Genomic DNA, 22,336 nt, shown 5'->3' with positions numbered 1-22,336 from the left:
AAACAAGTTTGAGTGCCAGCAAAATAATGCACTGCCTCTCTGATGTACATTATTGATGCTGAATAGCATGGGGTTTGCACAGATGGTATTTATTGCCAGCAAAATACAAGAAATGACTGGCTGGTGTCAAACTGAGCCATGGATAGGAAGAACTGCATGAGAAACAGAGAAGATAAGGAGTCAAGGGAACATGTTACAGAAGGGCCCTCTTGTCACAAGGCCCTGCCATCGACTCCTATAACAAATTCACAGCCATACAGCGGCAGGTGCTGTCAGTACATATCACTGCCCATAAGGAACAACAGCCATGACACCAGTTAAGTGTCTCTTCATTTATTTTCAGAACTTTGTAAACAGTCCATCAGTGGGAAAGGAGACAGGCTATTGAATAGGTTTAGTGTACATTCTTTGAACAGGACCTGCTTAGGAGGTAGAAGCAGAGATTTCCCTGATTGCTTCCATAGCAAACTACTGAAACGGTTTTCTTAAGACACACTGCAAGTATCCAGTATCCAGAGAACACCAAAGGAGAAGGAGGGGACCCCCTTTGTCTCTGACAGCTCAAAAAAATGGAGCAAAGAGCATTTGCCCTGTAGACCAACCCCCAGAAGAGATGGAATTCTGCACAGAGGACACTAAACTGCCAGGCAATCAAGTCAACATATTAACACCTGAAGAACATTTCTGAATTCTTTCTCCTTTTTTTTTTTTCTTTGGGGGTGTTAAGTGATCTCTGAATAGAGTGATTTTTAAACTGAGCTAATAGCTATGCTTTCCTATTTCTTGTGTAGTCCTTAGTCACTGCAAGATTTTGTACAGAAGCTGCAATAGTGAATATAAGCAAGAAAGAGAGACACATAAATATTCTACTTGAAAGCAGCCAATTAAACATATAACTTTTTAAATGGGTAGAAGTGAATAAACAGAATCTTAAACAGAAATTCAGCATTTTCTTTTATTATTTCATAAAACAAGATGGAACCTTCATAGTTCTCCAAGTGTTTAGAAAGCTGGATGCGTAGTTCTAGACAGACCTTGTCCTAGAGAAACTGCTGAGCACTGCTTTTACATTGCTGTATTAATGCAATTTATTTACTGTGAAATGTTCACATTATTGAATCCTATTTTCCTACCAGTTGGTCATACTCTGAAAATCAAACCATTCAGCTTAAATAAATAAAACAATACTATTGTGCTGGTAAGTCAGACGGTAGCTATTCTGTGTAATGGAAATGCAAATATGAATGCAATTGTTATTTTATGGATAAATGGAACTTACAGAAAGCTGTTGCGATGTTTTCCCCCTCTTTTGTTGATCTAATCATTAGGTCACATACTAATCCATCCTCCGTTTGCCATATACCACACATTTTAGTGCACTTCTGTTATGGAAAAATGGTATTTCAAAAGGGCTTATGAACATTTCTTTTCTGATCTAGTAGCTGGTGAGCATAGGTTGAGGTATAAAATCACCCAAGGTCTCCAAAAGTTATTTCATAGACAAGTCCTCTTTGCTGAAGATTACTTGAAATAATAGCTGTTTTCCTGTGGGTCTCTTTTTCATGTTGTAGAGTATTCACAGTACAACATCCTTTTAGGCAGCTCTCAGCACTCCAAGCAATAAGCTACTTATTCACTCTGTCCTTTGCTTTTGCACTCATTAAGTTTAAGAACGAATGTGTAACCAGGAAAACTGAAGAGCACTTAAATTTCCAATAAACATATTTATTGCCATAATTTGTTTAGAGCTCTAAAAGACTGGTGAATATTTTGCTAACATTGGTGGAGGTTTTCTGTTGTGTGTGTGTGTTTTTTTCATTTTTTGTTGTTGCTTTTTTATGAACACAATGAAGTTTAGAAGGATTTGGGGTTATGATAAAGCATTTCAACGTCTGAGGTAGGTGGAGGGAGCACATAACTAGTGAGGGGCAGGAGCTGAAGGCTGTGAGCTGGGCAGAATTCTGAACCACAACACAATGCTGAATGAGGTACTGAACATGTGGGTTTGATGGTTATCGCATTAATCCTACCTTAGTACTTCTAATATGTATGCTGACCTTGCAGAAGGAACATCCCCCACTTGGTCCGTGACAGTGCAGCTCTCAGAACATGTGGGAGACCCACTTGGATGAGCAGCTGCCTTTCTTGGTGCTTCTCCAAGGCAACTGGAACTGTGAAACTTTTGAGGATCACCTTTCACATTAAATCTGTTTTCTTCAGAAAATAAATTCTCACTTCAGCTTGGCCTGTGCCATGTAAGTATACAAATCAAGATGTTTTTTCTGATTGAAAGGGCACACAGAGATGGCTCCAGGCTATTAATATCATCCTTGTGTGGAATAAAGAGAGGTAACCAAGAGAGGGCTTGAAAGTGATAATAGACACAGAAAAAGGGCCATTTTTTTCCAGCACAGCACACCTTCATCACCAGTTGCTCAGAGAAATAATGCTTTCTTTATACTTCAGTGACACTTAATACATGTACTGAATCCTGCTTTTATGTTTTTAGCAGGAATCCTTTTAAGACCAATAAGCTGATGAAGATCTCAAAGATTTGGATGAAAATGGCAAAACATTTTTATTTCTATACACAATTAATGCTGAAATGGGAAAGAGAAAATTCAAACTATCTTCTAAACTAGGATTTTTACACTCCTGCCTTCAATAGCTGTGAATTTGAATTTCATTTTATCTTCTACTTGACTCTGATTCAGTCCCCCTGAAAAGGACACAAAACTTTTCATTAGTTTCAGTGTGGGTCGAGTGAGGTGTCATTGACAAGGTAAAACAGGTGAGTGAGCATTTACAGAATCAGGTATGAGCACTCACAAGTCACAAATGGATGACAGGGTAATATATAGTACCCTGTAGGAATGCTGGGTACCTGGAGAATGATTTTCATCAGGATATGTCGTGCTTTACAGCTGGCACTGTCTCCTTTGAGGTCATCACAGTGTATTGTATATGTACAGTCACATCAGCCTTACACAAAGTACCCCATATCTACACAGTGCAATGACACTACAAAAGCACAACACCCAAGAAGTGGGGTACATGAGTCTGTGCTGGGTTCTGCACTGCAGAATGAAGCCCGAACCATTTCAATATTCTCCTGGCCCAACAGAAAGTCTACGTGTCTGAAAGGCTGTTTTAAAATTCTATTTCTCCTCTATATTCCATAAAGGTATTCCTTTAATTCAACAGGGGAGAACCAACTGTGTTATAAGGCACTTCTCCCTTCATACTTGTTAAGTAATACTTTCCCAAGTCATAGGTAAAAAAAGTCCTACCTCCAGGAGATAAGGGTAGGAGATTGTCCAGTAATAAGGATCATTTTTCTTGTCTGTCTGGAATTTTTATTACAACGCCAGATCTTCCACAGAGCAAAGAAAATGACAGGGAAAGCCTCGACAGCATTCTCCAGGGCCTGCTGAGGTCCTTAGCCTTTAAATATTTCAGGCAGCATCTCTGATTCAGAATGAAAATGGACAAAGGAAAATATGAACTGAGTTTTTCAGGACGGGAGTTGCGGGAAGAGCTAGAGATGAGATTTATCAGGGTATGGAATAGGTTTCTAGTGGTAAGTTATGGCAAATTAGCCTGAATATAGTACTCAAATATGTGGCAGGAAGCAATTCCAGAGAGTTATGGCACTAAGCAAAGTAGCCTACAGGTCTTTTTCATCTGGACAGTTTGGGAATGAGCCTGTGATTGGTTTCTCTTACGGCACAGTCTGCAACTGGTGAGCAAGGAGGGGGAGAAAGTCAATATTATGTTTTTAAAGTGTCCCCATCATTTTGTTCTCTGGCCAGTACTCATTACTGTGTAAGTCAAGTTGTCCACTTACTCTTTGGCCCTCTAGAAACAATTTTGTCTGTAGAAACAACCAATAGCACCTTAGAGCTGGTGACAGGAAAGTAGGGGGGGCAGAAACAGTGGGAAAAGACCAAAACTGCTCATCTCATCACTCCCCTCCCTGCTCTAAGAGCATTCAGCTCAAGAGAACATTTTTTTCAGGCTGTGTTCAATCTGCTGCAGTTTTAAACGTCTAAGTGATAGGGAATATTTTCTCACCACTTGCTGGGAAGTTGGAGTGTGTCAGTTCAGACTAATAAATATCTGTTTTGACGGTGACATTTACAAGTCTCCTGCTCCACTGAGCTCAGTGCACAAGTTAACAGCTCACATTCCAAAGTCAGTTCCTTAATTACATTGCCTTTCCCCCAAAGATTTGTCAGGAAGCCTTCTGATGGTGCCCCAGATAGATGTGCTGTACCAGTGAAGCACAGTTGTGACTCCAACAAGCTTTCTGGGGTCTTGAGGACACCTTACATGGCAGGAGGAAGTGACTCAGCAGTTGTTTCACTGCTCATTCCTCCCACACCCACAAGATTGTTCTTAAAATGCATTTGCTTGAGGGTTATTCAACTTTCTCATCATACATTCAACAGAAAGAAAGAATAAAGATCTTCCCTTGCACAATGTTCTGTATTATTGAAGGCAGTTTGAGGAACAGATCTTGTATCTAGGACAGGGTAGAATATAAATTAACATGGAAAGGACAAGAGGAAGTTTAACACGGTGTATGGAACCCAGAATTTGTTCAGAATTAAATTCTTTCTTCTTAAAGAGACATGGACTATTTCCCCTTCACAGATCTTCCACTTAAAAATTTTTATTAGCAGTCACAAGGAAAGAGAAGAGACCAGAAGATCCCATTGCTCTGTGATTGCACATATTTTTCTTTCTCCTTCATGAAACATTATAGAGAACAAATAAATAAAAATTTCACGCTTGTGGAATGATACCTTCTGTATATGCAGAAATTAATTATAAATCCTGCCAAAGTAAATCCTTATGATCTCAACAAATTACTGTATTAAAAATCATGATAAAAATATCTTTTAATATGAGACTTTCAAATACATGAAATGTAAATTAATTCTCAGGAAACCAGCCTGAATGAATGCATTAAACCTACTCTGTGGGTGGTTATACAGACACTTTGAAAATTTTTTGTTCGTATCTACAATCACCTACAGTGGTACAATAATAAAATCCTCAAGCCTTCCATCTTATTTGCTGCAACCATGGCACAGAAATTGGACAGGAAACTTTGGAAGAAAAAATACTCTGTGATTTCGTTAAAATATTTTATTCCTGAGCATCTGAACTGAAGTAAAAAAAAATCCACAAAAGACTCAATATATTCTTTGACCAAGTAAATGTGTAGCTGATAAGAGATGCAGAAGGGAGCATTTATATTTACCCTTGTAAAGCTATATAGCATCCATATAAGCAAGGTGAGAAGGTATCTACTAGCACTAATCAACAATACTACCAAAGTGGGTGAAAATACACTTTCCTAAAGATTTAATACCTTGCTCTAAAGGTAGGAAGGTATTTCAAACAGAGGTCTCTAAGGGTTCAGTAAGTTAAATGATGGAAGACTGTTCTCATGTAAAATTTGCAGTGTACATTAAACCATCAAGGGTAACAACATTCTTGGAGCCAGTGAGATTCAAAATTACCTTGATAAATTGGAAAGACAGTCAAGATTCAGTGAGATGGCATTCAAAGTGGGCAAGTGGCAGTGCACTATTCAGTATCACAAGAGAAGAACAGAGCTAAAGTACCTGTCAACAGTGCAGTGCTGTGACAGAAGTGTAAATCTCATCTGGTTATATGGTAACAGCAGTGTCATATACAAAACATAGGAGGCAATTATTCTTTGGTACTTGGCACAGATAAAGTCTCATGCAGAGAACATCATTCAGGATTAAAGCGTTTTGACCAAAAAAAAAAGTATAGGTAAATGGCAGGAATCAAGAGGTATTAAGAACAATAGGAGTTTTAACAAACATCCCTGCATAAAGATAGAATCAATTGGAGTGGGGTTTTTTGTTTTGGTTTGGTTTGGTTTGGGTTTTTTTTCCCCCCAAAGGAGAGAGAGACAGAGAGAACAAGAGAGAGGGAGACAGAGCCAGGCAGACAGACAAGGTCTTGTGGCAGGGACAGGCATGAGAAGTTGTTAAAATAAGTCACAGTTTTCTATTTTCCACCATCTGCACTGGAAGAGAGAAAAGGCAGTATTGCTGTGCTTTTTGAAAAGCGTATGGTTGGAAATTAGCAACCATTTTATGGTTCATGAAATACAAAGTGTGAATGAATGATGGGTTAGAAGGCTCCTCTCCCCAGGGAAGGCATATGGCAGTGTTGGGGGGACTCTCTGGTGTCCATATCAGACCAGAACATAGGAAGAGACAAGGGAACTCAGACACAAAAAAGCATTTTTAATTTTGAATTTTTTAATACAATAGTTTGATGAGATCACAGTGATTTATTTTAAATAACTCCTACACAGAGAAGAAAAAGTGAAGAAGGAGAGGAGGCTTTGTCCCTTCCAGCTCCCAATCACCTTAACATTGGTACCACCAGCACTTCCCAGGTGAGACTGTGCTGGAAGATGGAAGATGTCTGTGCTGCCACAGCAGCAAATGAGGGTACCCAGTGGAGGTTTGAGTGCCTTAAGAGCCCATCTCCTCACTGCTCAGCAGGAATATACATGCTGGGGACAGCTTCTTTAATGTGAGGTAAGCACAGGGTTAAACAAACAGCTGTTAAAGTTAATCAAGATATTCCGAGTCCTTTCTCAATAAAAGATGATTGGACTGACTCTGTTATTGAGGCTCTTCCAATTATTTTGGGATCACATATACAAAGTATACCTTGTAACATCTAACTTAAAGTGAAAACCATAATGTAATCATCCTGAGGCAAAGCCAACAGACATTTCTAGGGAACAATAACATCTTTGATAGTGAGAGTATATCACTGGGTATGTTTTTAATCTATACGCCATTAAGTGTCTAAAGATGCAACTGGGGACAGACCAATCCCAAAAGACTGAAGACTGTGATGTGTTTATTTTGCTTAGAAGGTACATAAAATGAGCTTAAAACCAAACAGCAACAAATGCATGAAAAAAAGCTGTAACTCAGTCCTTGCTCAAGACACAGTTCTGTACCATATTTTACTTCTAAGGAACACCAAGGCACTTGTATGGAGTGACAAGGAAGCTAAACAGTGGAACTGACATTAATCATAAATTAGCCTCCACTTCAAATGTCACAAGAATTATCTACATTATTCACCAGGTTTGACACTTGCCATAATAGTCAAACAAAGACTATTCTTTCTCTTTCATGACTCAGCCCACAAAACCTTTCTCATTACTGCTGAGGACAAGACACCAGAATTATGATTATCCACCCTCCAACACAACAAGCCCCACACAATTCTCTCCAGCCATTCTTTCCCACACTTCTGATACACAATATAAGCTAAGAGATTTAGATGCTGAATCCCATGTAATGCTGTTAACCACAATAACTAAGTATCTCTGCTGACATATTTTAAGGCATTTTCAGTCACAGTTAATAAAGCGAAGCAGTCAGCATTAGGTTTAAAAAAGTGCTTGAGCTAACATTTCAAGGTGGTGGGTTTGTTTTTTTTTCATTTTTCAAAAATCTCTGATTTGTGATTTAATAGTGGCATTGACTAAAGACCGGAAAGCCTGTACCCTCAGTGGTGGAAATGTAAATGGCATCCATCTTTAGATCTAAGCAAATTAGAGCATATTTCCTGTGGGCTGTCATAATTGGATACTTAAGGTGGATTTTGGAGCAAAACATTAAGCACAGATCTGCTTTAGTAGTTGTCATAACCAGTGAGTGTTAAGACAGAAGGCATTCCAAGGATAGACAACATTTAGTCATTTTGGTCTTAATGAAAAATTATGAAGTTTACAACCTAACTGCCATGCATCTGGAAACGCCCCCAGCTTTTGGTAGAATTTTTGAAAAACCTCTCCTGGGTGTCTCAATGGTTTATACAGTGGCTGTTTGGGCTGAGCAACTTCAGGGTCCTTCTTAATTAATCTTTTCAAAGACATCATTTAAACATGAAATGAGTATTTGTGACCTTGGTTTTGCTGAGCTCTAATTCTGAGCAAGTGGTATGTTGTTGATATAAAAGAAAAAGTAAGATTGGGAAGCAGTTTTCCAGAAAAAAAGAAAAAGAAAATTCTGAAGAGGAAAAAGAATGCCAGGAAGTGACTCTGGCTAGGATCACAGATTTTTGCTGAGGGAAGTAAAATAATGGGATGTTATGGAGAAAGGTCAAAGAATGAAGGACTACATGGCAAAAGAGAATAAAGGCACAGGATACATTCACAGTTGCCACCTGAAATACACTTCCTTTCTTCTTCTGCCCAAGAAAAGGCTATAGTTTAACCAGAAATTAAACTGTTGTCATTTATATGCCTCTTACATCAAGAGAGAGAGGTCCAAGCAGTATTTGTGCTGCAGATGCTGATATTTTATCCTGTGTGTGCTGCATACTGTTCATTACCAGGGCACTGAAGGATGCACTAAAATACAAGGGATTCAGCCTTTTACCTGTGAACCTTCTGAGGGTCCTTCCTCAGAGTAAGGGCTTCTGTGTTACTTAATGTATGATCCCAACCCCTGGTGCAGCCTGGACAGTGCTGCTGATTTTGGCTGCTACAGGTTAGTGATGGCAGTTCCTGAAAGGAGCTTCTGCCCAGCTTGGATGTGGATGAAAATTTTCTACAGACCGAGTGCTGGAAATCCCTTAAAGGGCTACAAATCCCTTAAAGGACTAGAAATGCATCTTCTGAGCATTTCTTGCCTACATTTATCCTCTTTCCTCCTCTTATTTCTATTCCTTTTGCTTTTCTGTTGTCTCTCACAGTCACCGAGCTGAGTGATCTCCCACAGCAGACACAGGCTCTGAGCAAAGCACGCTGCATATTGCACTGTCTCTATTGAAATGATTCCTAGTAACCAAAAATACACCTAAAGAATGCCATTGAAGTATCTGTCTTTCCTATTTGGGTCACCATGGAGTAAACCTGACCATAATACAATGATTTTGTCACAGCAGTATTGGTGGGAAAAGCAAATATTAAAAAGAAAATCTGGGGTTTTTTTAATAAAAACACAATAAATATTAAAACAAACAAACAAAAAACCAAAAAATCTTTATCTCTGAAAATGGGGCATGTGCAGTGACAGCCCCTGCATAGGACACAAGGCAGAGAAAACAGGGCTATTCTGTGAACACAAATCATCCTCAGCACTGGCAATGAGGCTGCCCATGCCTCCCCTGAAGCAAACAGAGCTGGCTTTGCTTTAATGCGCGTTCACTCACTATGAATAGTTTTTAAACTCACCTTCTTGAACCTGGTGTGTTCTGCTCGCCGTTCCCACCTCTGTCCTGTGAAAAGATGGGGAAAAACACAGTGGCCAAAGCAAATTCTGTTCTCAGCTCTGTCCAACATCATATGTAGGCTTCACTTAAATCTGTGACATGGTGGTGTTTGGCCCAGCATTTATATGGTGTTGATTTTCTTCCCCTTGGTCAGCTGGAGCTTCAGTGTTTTATGTTCAGGATTCTCCCCTTATGTTCACCTGCTTCTACCCCAAACATTTGGGACATCAGCTTTTCAAACAAAGTACTCTCCTTTTTTAGGTCTGTGTTTTGCTGGTGAAGTGAGATAGTGGCTGATAACTTAAGAGTTCAGTTGACCACATTTTTTCCCTTTATTTTGTGTCTTCTCAATTTTTTGTGGTTTAAAAAATATGTAAACATCATCCAGAGGTTGAATGTCATCCCACTGAGGAGGGAATAGTAGCAAATAATGTGAATTTAGATATTTAAGCAGAGCATACCTGAAGGGATATTCTTCAATTCTTATAATTACTGCGGATAATTAAAATGTTATTTTAAACAGACTGAAATACTAATTGCTTTAGCTGAGATTCCATTTATAGCAAGCTACATTTAAAATTTCATCAAGAAAGCAAGTGCAAGAGGGATCGTTCATATCTACCTTGTTTGTGGGGCCAGCAGTAGATTCAATTTATCAGTAAGGTATTCAAATAAACACAAAATGAACCATGACATTTAGCAGAAGAAAACATCTTGTCTTTTCTGAAGTTCAAAGAAAGCAGAAAGCAAAGGGGGGGGGGCAGGAGAAGAACAAAAAAACCCACAAAACCCACAAACAAACAAACAGACCTAAAAAAACCCCCAAAAACCAAACCAACCCAACAAAAAAAAACCAAAAAAAAGCCACCCCCCCAAAAAAAAATATAAAAAAAAAACCCTGCACACCACAAAAACAGAACCAAACCAAAAAACCTCAAAATGGTAAGAAGTCTATCATAGCTCAAATTTGTAGCAGTAAATTATAAGACTTTTCTCTCTACCCAAGGTAGAACCTCAACACTAATAAATAAATATCAACAAGAAAATCTGACACAGGCTGCCACTTCTTTTCACATTCACTCAACTAAACCATCCCTTGTGCTTTGATTGATTTAAGGAGCAAACTAGTTCTCTTTCTAACCTGAAGATCTAAAAAGATCTCCTGCAGAGCAGGGGATGTTTGAGACATTTGGCAATTCCGCCCATGAGTTGCTACCAAAATATTTTTGCCTTGAACAACAAAGTACTGGAAAGAGAGAGTTCATGGAAGTAATTACAGAACATTGCAGCTACTTGCTCTTCCAGTGCCAGTTTAACCTGCACCCTGCAGGATTCCCATTAACTGAAGACCTCTGAGGAGTCAGATTACTCTTGTCAGCAGGAGTTAAAGACACTTAAGAACAGGAAGAACAGAAAATCACAACCTAAGTGAGCCAATCTCATCTGCCTGTCAACCATGACTTGCCCAGACCTTACGGCCTAAAGACTCAGTGCAGGACTTCCTAGCATGGAAACTAATGCCAGGGAAATAGAAATCTTTCCTGGCGATATCTGAGGGCCATGCTCCCAAGAAATCTTTACTCTTATTGAACCAGAATTTCTTAGGGGAGTTTTGCTCTCCAACTCACCTGCTCCATCTCAGATGGGAGCTCAAGATATTTGGGAAGTGCAACAGGCTGTCCCTTGGAAGGTTGAACCTCAAAAACTGTTGTTTTTTCTTGGATCATGTCTGCAAAGCCCCTGTCACTGTTCAAGAATCTTGCTGTGCTCAATTCCTCTCAAAACTTCTACCTTTTTCTTCCTCTTGCTCCTATTCTTTTGCTATTACTTGCTGTCTGTCTTGTTTCTGGCTTTATGGGAAACATATACCAGTCATCTGTTTTCCTGGAGATTTCCTGGGGGCATATCTTATTGTCATTTAATTTTATCTTTTGAAGTACGCACCTTAATTCTGATAAAAATTCAGACCAGCCAGTGTTTTGGCAGCTATCTCAACCCAGGTAAGCAAGAAGCAGCAGAGCTCACCAGATTGACATTGCTTGAGTCTTCAAAGTCCTGGGTTATGTTCCAGATCAGGCACACTCAGCAGCTGTGGGAAAGTTTTTTCACCTCTGTTTGTGGATTCTTTGCATATTTGACATTATTTCAAATTAAGATAATTCATTCCCATGTGCTTGTATAGAGTCTGCTATAATGTGACCCTGATTTTACTTGAGTCTACTGAAGTGTGAAGAAATAACTAGAGGGGTCCTGTTTCAGAGGGGAGATAAAGGCTGAAATCAGTAGAACAACTGCCAGTTCTTATTGCTGCCAACACACCTGTTTTTTAGCTGGTTCTTTCTTTAAGACATACTCAAAATTATATCCTATTGTAGGATACAGAGAAAATCTTGCAAATAGCCCAGCCTTTTAAAACCAGAGCAAGTGTGAGGTATAAAAAAAATAAGTGACATATATTGAGACAAGGAACCAAGTTCATTTGCTTATTCTTGGAAGAGCGAGTGCAATGATGTGCTTCCAGGTTTAGAGATTATTTACATTCTGAAATATTTTTTAGAGAGTGTATTTATGGTCATATTCACAATTGGCTTCAGAGAAGGAAATGGACTTGGAGCTTGTTCAGGGTAATTTAATCAATCTTCTACAAAAAAGCAACAGCCAACCATTATGGTCCAAGTCAATACTAAAATGATTTCCCAAAACTCATTTCAAAGTCACTTCCAGGAAACAACTGGTAGCTTCAAAACACTGAGGCTCAACGATAAATTTAATTTTCTTTAAAGTCTGTAATTGAGCTTTTTTTAACAAAATAATATGGTGTACTGCCATTTCCTTTAATAAAATACTGTGCATTGAGCGCCATGTCATTGTGTCTCTGGTAACTCCTCATTTTTTAACGTAAATCAATATATTTTGTAAGTTTGGTACCACCTCACAGTGACTAGAAATACTAACACAGTTCATTTTGTACAGGAAAACCAAACACATGGCATACATTTAATCTGCCTGCCTGCTATCAGATGGAGAAAAGAAGGGCCAAGACATTGATGGATTAACCATTTAATCACGTCAGCTTGTTGTTGACTTACTTATGAACACAATCAAGTCCACTTGCACCTTTGGGAACTCACCTTGTTTTCTCTCAACTTCTGAAAGTGCATGTTGGTTAATACTCTATTTGCAGATGAGGCAGATACATGATATGATCATGAGGTAACAAGGAAATAACATCTTTATTGTTTCACCTGGATACCTGTACTATGGCTGTACTTGAGAGCTGAATTATTCCATTTCATGCACTGAGTCTACATCTAATTAATTTAAAAAGTCTCATGTTTTGACGTATTTTTCTTATAAGTACTAAAAATGTATCATAAGTGACTCAGCAATTTCACAGACAGCACCACTTCCTTTAACAAGATGTTTATTCAGATACAATCAGTGGATGTTTTGACATTGCCTTCACTGGATGAGGATTTGGTCAATGCCAAAAGGTGTGCTAGATTTTGTCTCATTTTTATATCCGTCAGTTCATGTTTAAATCAGTGCAATTATTCTATGGGATAAAAGGATACCCAGAGGAGCAAGGGATGGCAAGTGTTGCCTCTGAGTACTTGATGTTGGTTATGATGTGGGGATGGGCTACAGCTCCACTGCTGACTGCTCCACTGTTGATATTTGCCTAAAAAGAAGGGCAAATTCTACTCTTCCAAGACAGCAGTGTTACACCCTGTCTAGTTTGTGTCACTGTGCTGTCACTGATGTGAGATACCTAAGCAAATCTCACATGTTCTACAAATCAGATAAACTGGACTCAGGGGGAGTATTAGGGAACAAGAGAAGGAGAGAGATGTGTTGAAGGGAACAGGTGGGATCATAAACCAAAAAAAAAAACCATATATTTTTCCAGGAATATAGGAATGACATTATCTGCCTGTCATTAGTTGTGCCCAGGAACATCCTGCATATTTTAAAATTCCTCGCTTTAATTATGAATTTTTTCTGCCACCTCTCCCTCTTTTTATTTTCTGTCCTTTTTGCTTTGTTTTCAGTGAGTTTTCAGTGAGGGATGAAATGAGTGAAAAGTGAGAGGGAGAGGATAGAAAGAAGGAAAAGGCTTTCATTATCATTTCCTATATTACTAGTAGAGTAGAAGATTACGATAAACTACAGATAGCTCTAAGTCCAGGGGGGGAAAAAAAAAAAAAGAACCTTTTGTCTGAGAGTTTTCATAAGGTTTCTTGGGTTCATTTAAGGGGAAAAAAATAGGAGAGAAAAAGAAAAAAATTTTATGGAAAAATCAATGGAAATATGATACCAAAAATAATCTCCAAATTTTAAAGAAAAAGTTACCTTTAGAACTACTTACCCAAGTACCTGATGGATTTTCTATTGCCTAGTCTTTAAATAAGCATTGAATGGCTTTCAATAAAATCTTGGTAATTCAGTCAGAAATTAGAGGACTGGTGCAGCAGCCATGGGGTGAGGTTCTGTGGTCTTTGCTATGCAGACAAGTAGGACCAGATGATCATAGTTGTTGCTTCTGGCCTAAAACCTATGAGCCAAAGAATCACGGTAACGGGGCTGCTGCCAAGTCAATTAGCAGCACATATTTCAGGAGAAAGAATTAATTATCATATATTCACCTTCTGCCTTGACATCTGTGGAACTTTCTGTTGGGTTATTTGCCTGTGCTGGATTCCTTGACTATTTCACCCAAATCACTTCAGCTCTGGCCCCTGGATTCAGAAACTTACAGAAATAAAGCCTTTGGTTCTCTTAACTTTCTTAACCTGGTTAATTTTGCTGACAATAGACAATAGGGTATCTAGGGATTTGACACCAACTTTTCCCTTCCATAGCTATGGATATGTGGGATGGGAGGTCACTAGGACCAAGCAAGCAGCTCCACAGAATCTCACCTGGACCTCTGAGAGACCTCTAAGTTTCCTACTCTGACTTCCAAAAAGATTATCCAGTGCTCCTAAGCCCATCCTCTTGCTGAAGACAAATTATTATGACTTTTGCTATTCATAGGACAATCACAATTTTTGCTCTTTCAAAGAAGCTCTTTTTGCTTCTTTATTGGTTTTGCACAAAGCTCCTTATGGTGAACTCGAGCAAAGTTAGGAGCAAGAAGGACATGCAAAGGTTCTGGCCCCTCTCAGATTCAACAAATGGATCTGTAACAGATGGATAATTACAAAGATAACTATTAAGCAATCCTAATAATGCTTAGCTCTTCCAAAAATGCCATGACAGGGTATTCTGGCACACTGTGTTCCAGCACTGCCACCGAAGTGAGCCAAACATACTCCGCCCTAGGCTGGTGCAGAGATTGAAAAACCAGAATATCTGGTGTCCTGGTGCCTTATTTTGATTCTCTCAAACTGCGACCCTTTATCAACCATGGAGCTTTATTCAAGACCAGCAAGGGCAGAATAATTGGATTTTCTTGGCAGGTAACCTTTCTTACTCTGCCAATTAATCCGGAAGAAAATAAAAGCTACTGATCTCCTGTGAGAAGAAACACACAAGTGATCAAAGACTGGATTCCATCTCCCAGCACTCCTGTCAGTGACCACGTGTGATGTGCATGTGGGCACACTGCTCATGCACCATACAGCTGAAGTGGGCACATCATCAGGTTTTTCATTAATCTGGAAGCTCAGTGTGAGCCACTAAGGTCCTGGATACTCATAAATACGGAACAGATGCCCAACATAATCAAATTTAGCCTGACAAAATTTCTGGCTGAAGAAAGGGAGCTTGTCTGGTAAGGGCATATGATAATCTTAAAAGTGTGTGCACTGATGGACAGGCCAGTGCTTTTTCCTGTGCTCTGTGGCCAATTAGTCTTAAACTCTTTTCTGCAGCACCCTGTTTTCCACAAGGTTGTCTCCCCTGTCCTCCCCCTTCTCCTGTGCCCATAGAATCTAAGATTTAGGTACTACTTACAAAGAGTGAAATACGGAGGATAAACACCCTCTTAGGCAGATAGAACAGAAACATCTGGGGAGACGTGGATGATCCCTGGAATGAAATGTGCAGTCCAGAGTCAATGTTCCTGAGTGGCTCATAGCTCTCTTAGCCTTCCAAGTAAATCCACCCTTCAGTTGGTGACCCCTGCATCATGAAGTTGTTTTGAGGGAGCCAAGGCTCTTTGGAAGTAAAGGCACAGATTCTTACTCTCCACGTTCCTGAGCTCCGGAACTAGGGTCAGCAACAGGTGTCACTTTTCAGCCCTGCGTGACACACCTGATAAATGGGATTCCTTCTCTCTAGCACGTTCTTTTATGTGCTGCCTGCCCCAGGTAGCAAATCTGAGCCATCCAATTTGTCCACCTCACTGCACAGAGAACCCTGTGCCCTAATGTAGTTTAGTGTTCATTCCTGGCAGCTGGGCTCAAAAAGGTGGGAGTGGTAGTGAATAAACCAGTCGCCGGCTCTGACTGAGCGCGACAGCAAGAGGAGAAGCTGTGCTATGGATTCTCTGCTGCTGATCTTCAGCTAATGTAAATCAACTCAATTCTGCTGGCATCAGTGGAAACGAGCTGATTCGAGCCATTTATAGTTTCTTCTTGTTTACTTACTGCATCTTAATGACTGCCAGGCACAAGAACACCTGACTGAGGACATTAGACACAAAGGCTTTATACTCTTAATGTTTTGTTCGGTTAAAGACTAACCAAGAGGAGGATTTTAACTTCTGGTGAGAAAGCCAGGCCCCTGAACACTTAGCACTAATAATGTGCTTTTCAGTTTCTAAGTGCTTTACAAACATTAATTAATTATTCCTTTCAACAACACTTGGTTATTTTCTGTTACTATAGTGCATGTTTACCAAGTTAGCTCCATTTGTGCTCAGCACATCATTGGCAGCAGGCAGGAGAATAAATTCATCTATAACCACACACTGTAATTTGCAGCAGATTTGCTTCACCAAACACCATCAGTGCAGTTACAGAAGCAGCTCGAAGGAGTGACCACTCCTCCCCATGTCCTGCAGTGGGGATAACCTTTACCTTCCCTGCTACACTAAGCAGAAAGACAAAATCTGTTCTCTGCACAATTTAGCTAATTCCACAGAAACATATCTTCAAAGGGGAGCATTACACAGCTGTAAAAGAGTAGTAACGAATTCTGTATATGTCACACAGAAATACCCATTATGGTACAGAAATGACACAGAATAGGCAGGTTTCTGATGAGTAAGACTGACATAGTGAGGCAGCAGAATTTCCTGCTTGTAACAACTATTAGGTACAAAATATTCCTGGCCAATAACATAAAAAAAAAAAAAATTCTAACCCAAAATCAGCCAACCAACCAATCAAAAAACCAGGAACATGAGATTACCCAACCTAACATAGCCAAGACCCAGTTGAGAAAAGATGAGCAGAAGGCAGGAGCTGGAGTCTGACATCCTCACCTCTCAATAAGGTGGGAAACAGTGAAACAGTGCCCAAAGAGGTGGTGGATGCTCCATCCCTGGAAACAGAAAGCCAGGTTGGATGGAGCTCTGAGCAACCTGGTCTAGTGGAAGGTGTCCCTGCTCATTGCAGAGGCTTGGATCAGATGACCTTTAAAGATTCCTTCTAACCCAAACCATTCTATGATCTCTACTCTGTTCAAGTCACATCAAAGACCTGAAACACATCTTGGCTTTCTAGAAGAGTAACCCTAGCTACTGAGTTCTCAATTATTTTCTCATCCCTGTCTCTCTCTTTCCCTCCCTTACACCACATGCCAAAAGAAAGGAATGCTTTCTGGCAAAATTTTTGTCTGGACCCATGTGTTTCCACTGGAAATGAGGATTTCAGTGAACTGTGGCAGAGAATAGCAACTATTGCCATGGCCAGTACCTCTGCAATAGAAAACTAGGTCTTGGGAAGTGTTAAGCTTTCAGTTCTTAATCAGACCTGCCCACAATTTTTCCAAGGATCAGATTTCTGACATGAAATCCTGGAAAGGATCAAGCTGATCATAACCATCAGCAGAAACCACGAATGACATTCTGCTGCAACTCCTGCCCACCTCCCATGCAGGCAGCACCACTTGAAGGGCCTGGGTCCTGGTTAGCGAGGGACTGGTAACTGGCAGGTGTGATGCCAAACCTGCATGTACCTAAATCTCATCTTATTGAGCATTCAGAGCAGTTTGCCTTTCATTGCCTGCTGACAGCACTAAGGTGGCTCTGTCTGTTTCCTGTCACTTCAAGCTCTCTTTGCTCTGCTCAGCCATACACAGTGAAATCCAACAGGCACCAGTGACGTGGCTTAGTGTCACACACGCAACAGGAATTAAAATTGCAGAGTCAGGAACTAGATCTTTCAGTATCAGTAACCTCCATCCCAGGAGGGATAAGGAACACCCAACTTTAATGCTGCAAGACATACAGTCTAATTAATCAGCCATCATTCACCTTGTTCATATTTAAAGTGTTTTGTCTGCAGGTAGAGCTGCACTGGCACACACTGGGGATGTACTGTAGGTCTCTAAAGAGAAAGAAGACATTTTAGCAAATAGACTCTTTTGCCTGTACAACTGTATCCATACCTGGGCTTTTGTCAACACAGCTATTTTCTCACAGCCCTGCTCAGTAAAGCTTTATGCTGCATGAAAGGCCTGAGACTGGATTCAGAGCGTTATCTTCAACATGGGTGTTTACAGCTTCCATCATCTGTCCTGGAAAAATATCACTATAAGTAATACACAAGTATTTACTGAAATCAGGCAGACAAAATTCAGGCTATTTTCAGTCTGAATAGTTTAAACTGTATTCTGGGATTCCTTGATGGCCTGCTTGGGAAGAAAACAACCCCTCCCTCCTGCTGATGAGTTCTAATTCGCCTCCGTCTATGCTGTGTACAAAGAAACAGTGAGGTAATCAGACACACTTCTGCATCTGCTCTGCAAATACACCCAGCCCTCATTTGAGAAAATGACACATTGCACACTGATGCAAACAAAAGATTTGGTATCATATTCATTCATCCCTAACGAAATGCAAAAGTAATTTCTTTCCTGAAGTGTGGAAAAAAAGAAAGCCTTTTTATTTAATGAAATCCAAATATCTCTATCTATAGAAATACAGTGTAATTTTAATGTTAGAATACAATTTTCAGCTTCTGATATATAAATATATTCCTACTTCTGACTTCAGGAGGTTGCATGCAGCTATCATTTTTCTGCATGTTAACATAAAGTGCAAAAGCAATAATTAAAACACATCGTATTCTAAAGGATATCTTTTCATTCCTTACAGATATGTTCATATCATCATATTTTTCCATTGATACTCTGTAAAATATTTATATGCTAAAAGTACAAAAATTGCTATAGTACCACATGAGACTTCAAGATAAATGTAATAGTATCATGGGTGTAGGCTAAGTGGTTGTTTGCAGTAAATATATTGAGAGTTACCCAAAGAATACCAACCAGTAAGGTGCAGAAGCCATAAATTCTCTCCTACAAAGGAGCAGACATCCCAGGGTAGTGATGCATCTCTTCCAATAATCATTCTCCACTGCTAGCCAGAACTAGAACTTCTAGAGTAAGGTGCAAAATCCACCTGAAAAATGTGGAATTAGATGGCTACAGTTGAAATGCCTTTCCAATACTCATCAAAAAATATGTGGCTCATGCTGTGAAACATGAGGGACCTTTTTTTATTCCTTTCTGAAATTGGGACTAACAGCCCCAGTCCCAAACTCATGCTAAATAATTCACCTGTGGATGTTCTCTTTATTCCACATATCCCCAAGTTTCAGACTTTTGTTATGCTTTTGGTCCCTGTTACATTTCTGGCAATAAAAAGATACCAACTAATTTAATATATACCAAATTGGTTTTTTCCACCTTTTGAGTTCGCTGACTATAACCTACAACCACATGAGAAATGCAGTCAATTAATACAGTCTCCATAGCAATAATTTGTACAAAAGCATCCAAACCCAAAAATATTTTTCAACAATGTAAACCTGTGATTTATTCATGCCATGGAAAACTTCTTGTCACCATTTTTTTTTATTTGTGTAGGTAACACTTGCCTCTTATGAATTTGTAGGAAAACGGAGCAGGAAAGAGGAAAATAAGAAACACGTTCCCTCTTGTACTTCTCCAAATGTGGGTGTTGGATGTGTTTGCAACATAACTACTTGCAACCGATTGGCACCAAGCCCTGACACGCTCCCTCTCTAATAAAGTGTGTTTCTCTTGATACCAAAATCTCATCGTCAGGACTTGCTTGATATATTCTACATGTAAAACATGTTAAACACCCTAGACACTGAATATGTGAAAAGGATCATTATTCACAGGCTCCTAATCAAAGCTTTGTTTCATGTCATTATTTGTTTGGTTTTACACGATTCCTGCGTGCTTGAATGAAAATGTCTGGTACTGAAAACTGTCACATCTCTCTCAGAGAAAGTAGGCAAGGAGTAGTGCTGCATTTGGAAATGTCCAGGCATAATGGCTTGCTTGTGGGTTTTTTATTCTTTTGGAAAAGCCTGCACTGTTTGCTTGGTTGTAAATTATTGATTTATTTGGTGATTTATTTTGCAGCAAATTGAAGCTATATGCAAGCTAATTACAGCTTCATTTAAGCTAATTATGATGATGGGCATCATAAAGATTCAGAAATAGACAATTGTATTTATTTGACGTATACACTCTAAGCCAAAATATACTCCTTTTCCATAACAAATACTCTCGCTATAGAGTAAATGTGAATTAATCCACATTTATTCATTAAGAGTTGCAATGTCCCTGTGAAATCTTTTAGGTGCTATGAGACAATGGCATGGAAATATTTTAGGCTATCCTGGTTCCTGTGGAAGAAGAGATCACCTCCATGCTGATGTGGCCACAGAGGGTCTAAACCAGCAAGTGGGGCTGGAGATGCCATGACCTCCCCACCTTTTTTTCACCAAAAGCAAAAATACAACAGGTGTTTGCCATGTGAAACATTGACTGAAATATCTTCCTTTTTCTGTACTTGTTGGGAACATAGATGTTCCTCACAAAAATAGATTTTGAAGGTACAAACATGGGTGGAATATCTGGAAGCCAGGCACCAAGCTGGTAAGAGCACAGAGGGTGGGCTGCAGTGCACAGACCTCACCCGTACCTCGCTGAGGGCACAGATCAATGCCTGGAGTTTCAGGACTGCTCTCATGGCTTTCCCAGAGAGAAAGGAGTTTGACTTTTGGAATGAATTTTCTAGAAATAAAAATATGCCACAGCAGATTTCTGCCTCAGTATTGAATATTAAGTGATTGCACCTGGAACAGGATGCAATGATGCAACAATCTGAATGAAAGACCCAGTCACAGATGCACAACAGATTTTGGCATGTTGGCTACTGATGGAAGTATATTCCAGGTAACTTTTAAGCTGACTAGGCAGGGTAGGGTAGCATAAATCTGAAAATCCCAATCCACAGTTGTCTGTACTTTGTACTTTTAAATCTATGCTGTTGTGGGTGCCCCACCTGGTTAGATTCCAACTTAGCATGAATGGCCAACATGCAAATACCTGTACTGAGGAACAAAAGATATTCCAAAGTGCACCTCTACATAAGGGCTGGGGAAAGACTGAGATTCCTGTTAGTGAGAGCCAGTGAATACACAGTGTCACATTCCCACACTCTGTACCAGCCTTATGGGAGAGGTCTGAGAGCCTTGGGATCCATAACCAACCATCTCTCTTGAGGCTTTCAGATTGTCTCCTGTGAAACTGAACACAGGAAAGCCGCAACTTCAATCTGAAAAGAGAAAAAAAGAGAAAAGTTCCACCCAGAACCCTGGCCTAATAAAATCAGTATTCTGGTCAGCTCCACCACTAGAAAAAGCAGCTGCAGTATGCAGGGGAACATATTCTGTGTTCCCAGCTCCATGTGCTAGCGTTTCACAAATGAAATTTTCCCTGACTTTCAGGCTGTATGAAATCTTCAAATTAAAATGAAATATAACTGCCAATGAATGGAAAATACTACTGTTTGGCCAGCTCTATTTGTACATATAAAATATCCTAGATGTCCCAAAGTGTCTTTCATGCCATCTCAAATTATTTTCCTTTTTTTTTTTTTTATTGAGCTCTCCAAAGCCAGCTGCTTAGGGATTTTCCCACTTATTATTTCATTTGACACTCAGATCCCTTGAGTAGCACTGAAAAATTACTAAGCCTTAATATCTCTGTGAGACTTCCAAACAATAGCTACAACGAAGAAACTGGTCCTGGCACTAAAAACCAATGAATATGTAAGAAAAATTGTATCTGGAGAGAGCAAACACATTAAAACAGGCTACCAGTAGCATCTTTCAAAAGATATACAATGTAAGCCGCATACTCTTCAATAGCTCAAGGGGCTTATAGTCAATAAATTTAACAGGCTGCAACCAAAAAAGTCAAAGCTAAAGTACAGTATGTAAATGGAAGCTAGAGTGCACTCTTCTTTTCAACCTTAGGACAGAGTTAATAGAGGGGAAATGACAAAATACATAAAAAGGAATACACAGGATTTGACAGAGTATGTTTTTTCCTTTTAACTTCAAGGCAAACTACCAGACTATTTTGGTTTACAGATAAATCAAACAAAGAACTTTTATCAGTTTGCATAAAAGTCTCATTTTCAGCATTGGAAAGATTAGGCTTCAGAGCCTTATTCTGTATGTGCATGCGGGGGATTGCAAGGGAAGAGGTGTAAGTAGTAACCTTGTCAAAGATTAGCTTCGATGATTATATGGTAAAATAGTTGTGTCTTCTGTGCTTACAGATTAAAATATCCATTGACAGTTTCCACAGCCTAGTGAAATTCATGGATATTTGCAGTAATAGGGTAATGACAGTAGCAGTATCTGACAGCCCCATTGCTGCCTCCTGACATTATTCATGGTATTCCGACGTTCAGCCTGGGGAGCTGGATCCTCAGCCTTGCCAGATTTGTTCTCAGCGGCTCAGCGTTTATGTGACAAAAAAATGTTTCCTTTAGGAATTCCCTTTGTTTTACAGTTACATGGCCAAGTTAAATGCA

Source organism: Lepidothrix coronata, unplaced genomic scaffold (assembly GCF_001604755.1).
Source record: "Lepidothrix coronata isolate B3197 unplaced genomic scaffold, Lepidothrix_coronata-1.0 Scaffold142, whole genome shotgun sequence".
Taxonomy (NCBI): domain Eukaryota; kingdom Metazoa; phylum Chordata; class Aves; order Passeriformes; family Pipridae; genus Lepidothrix; species Lepidothrix coronata.
This window is presented reverse-complemented; position numbering follows the sequence as displayed.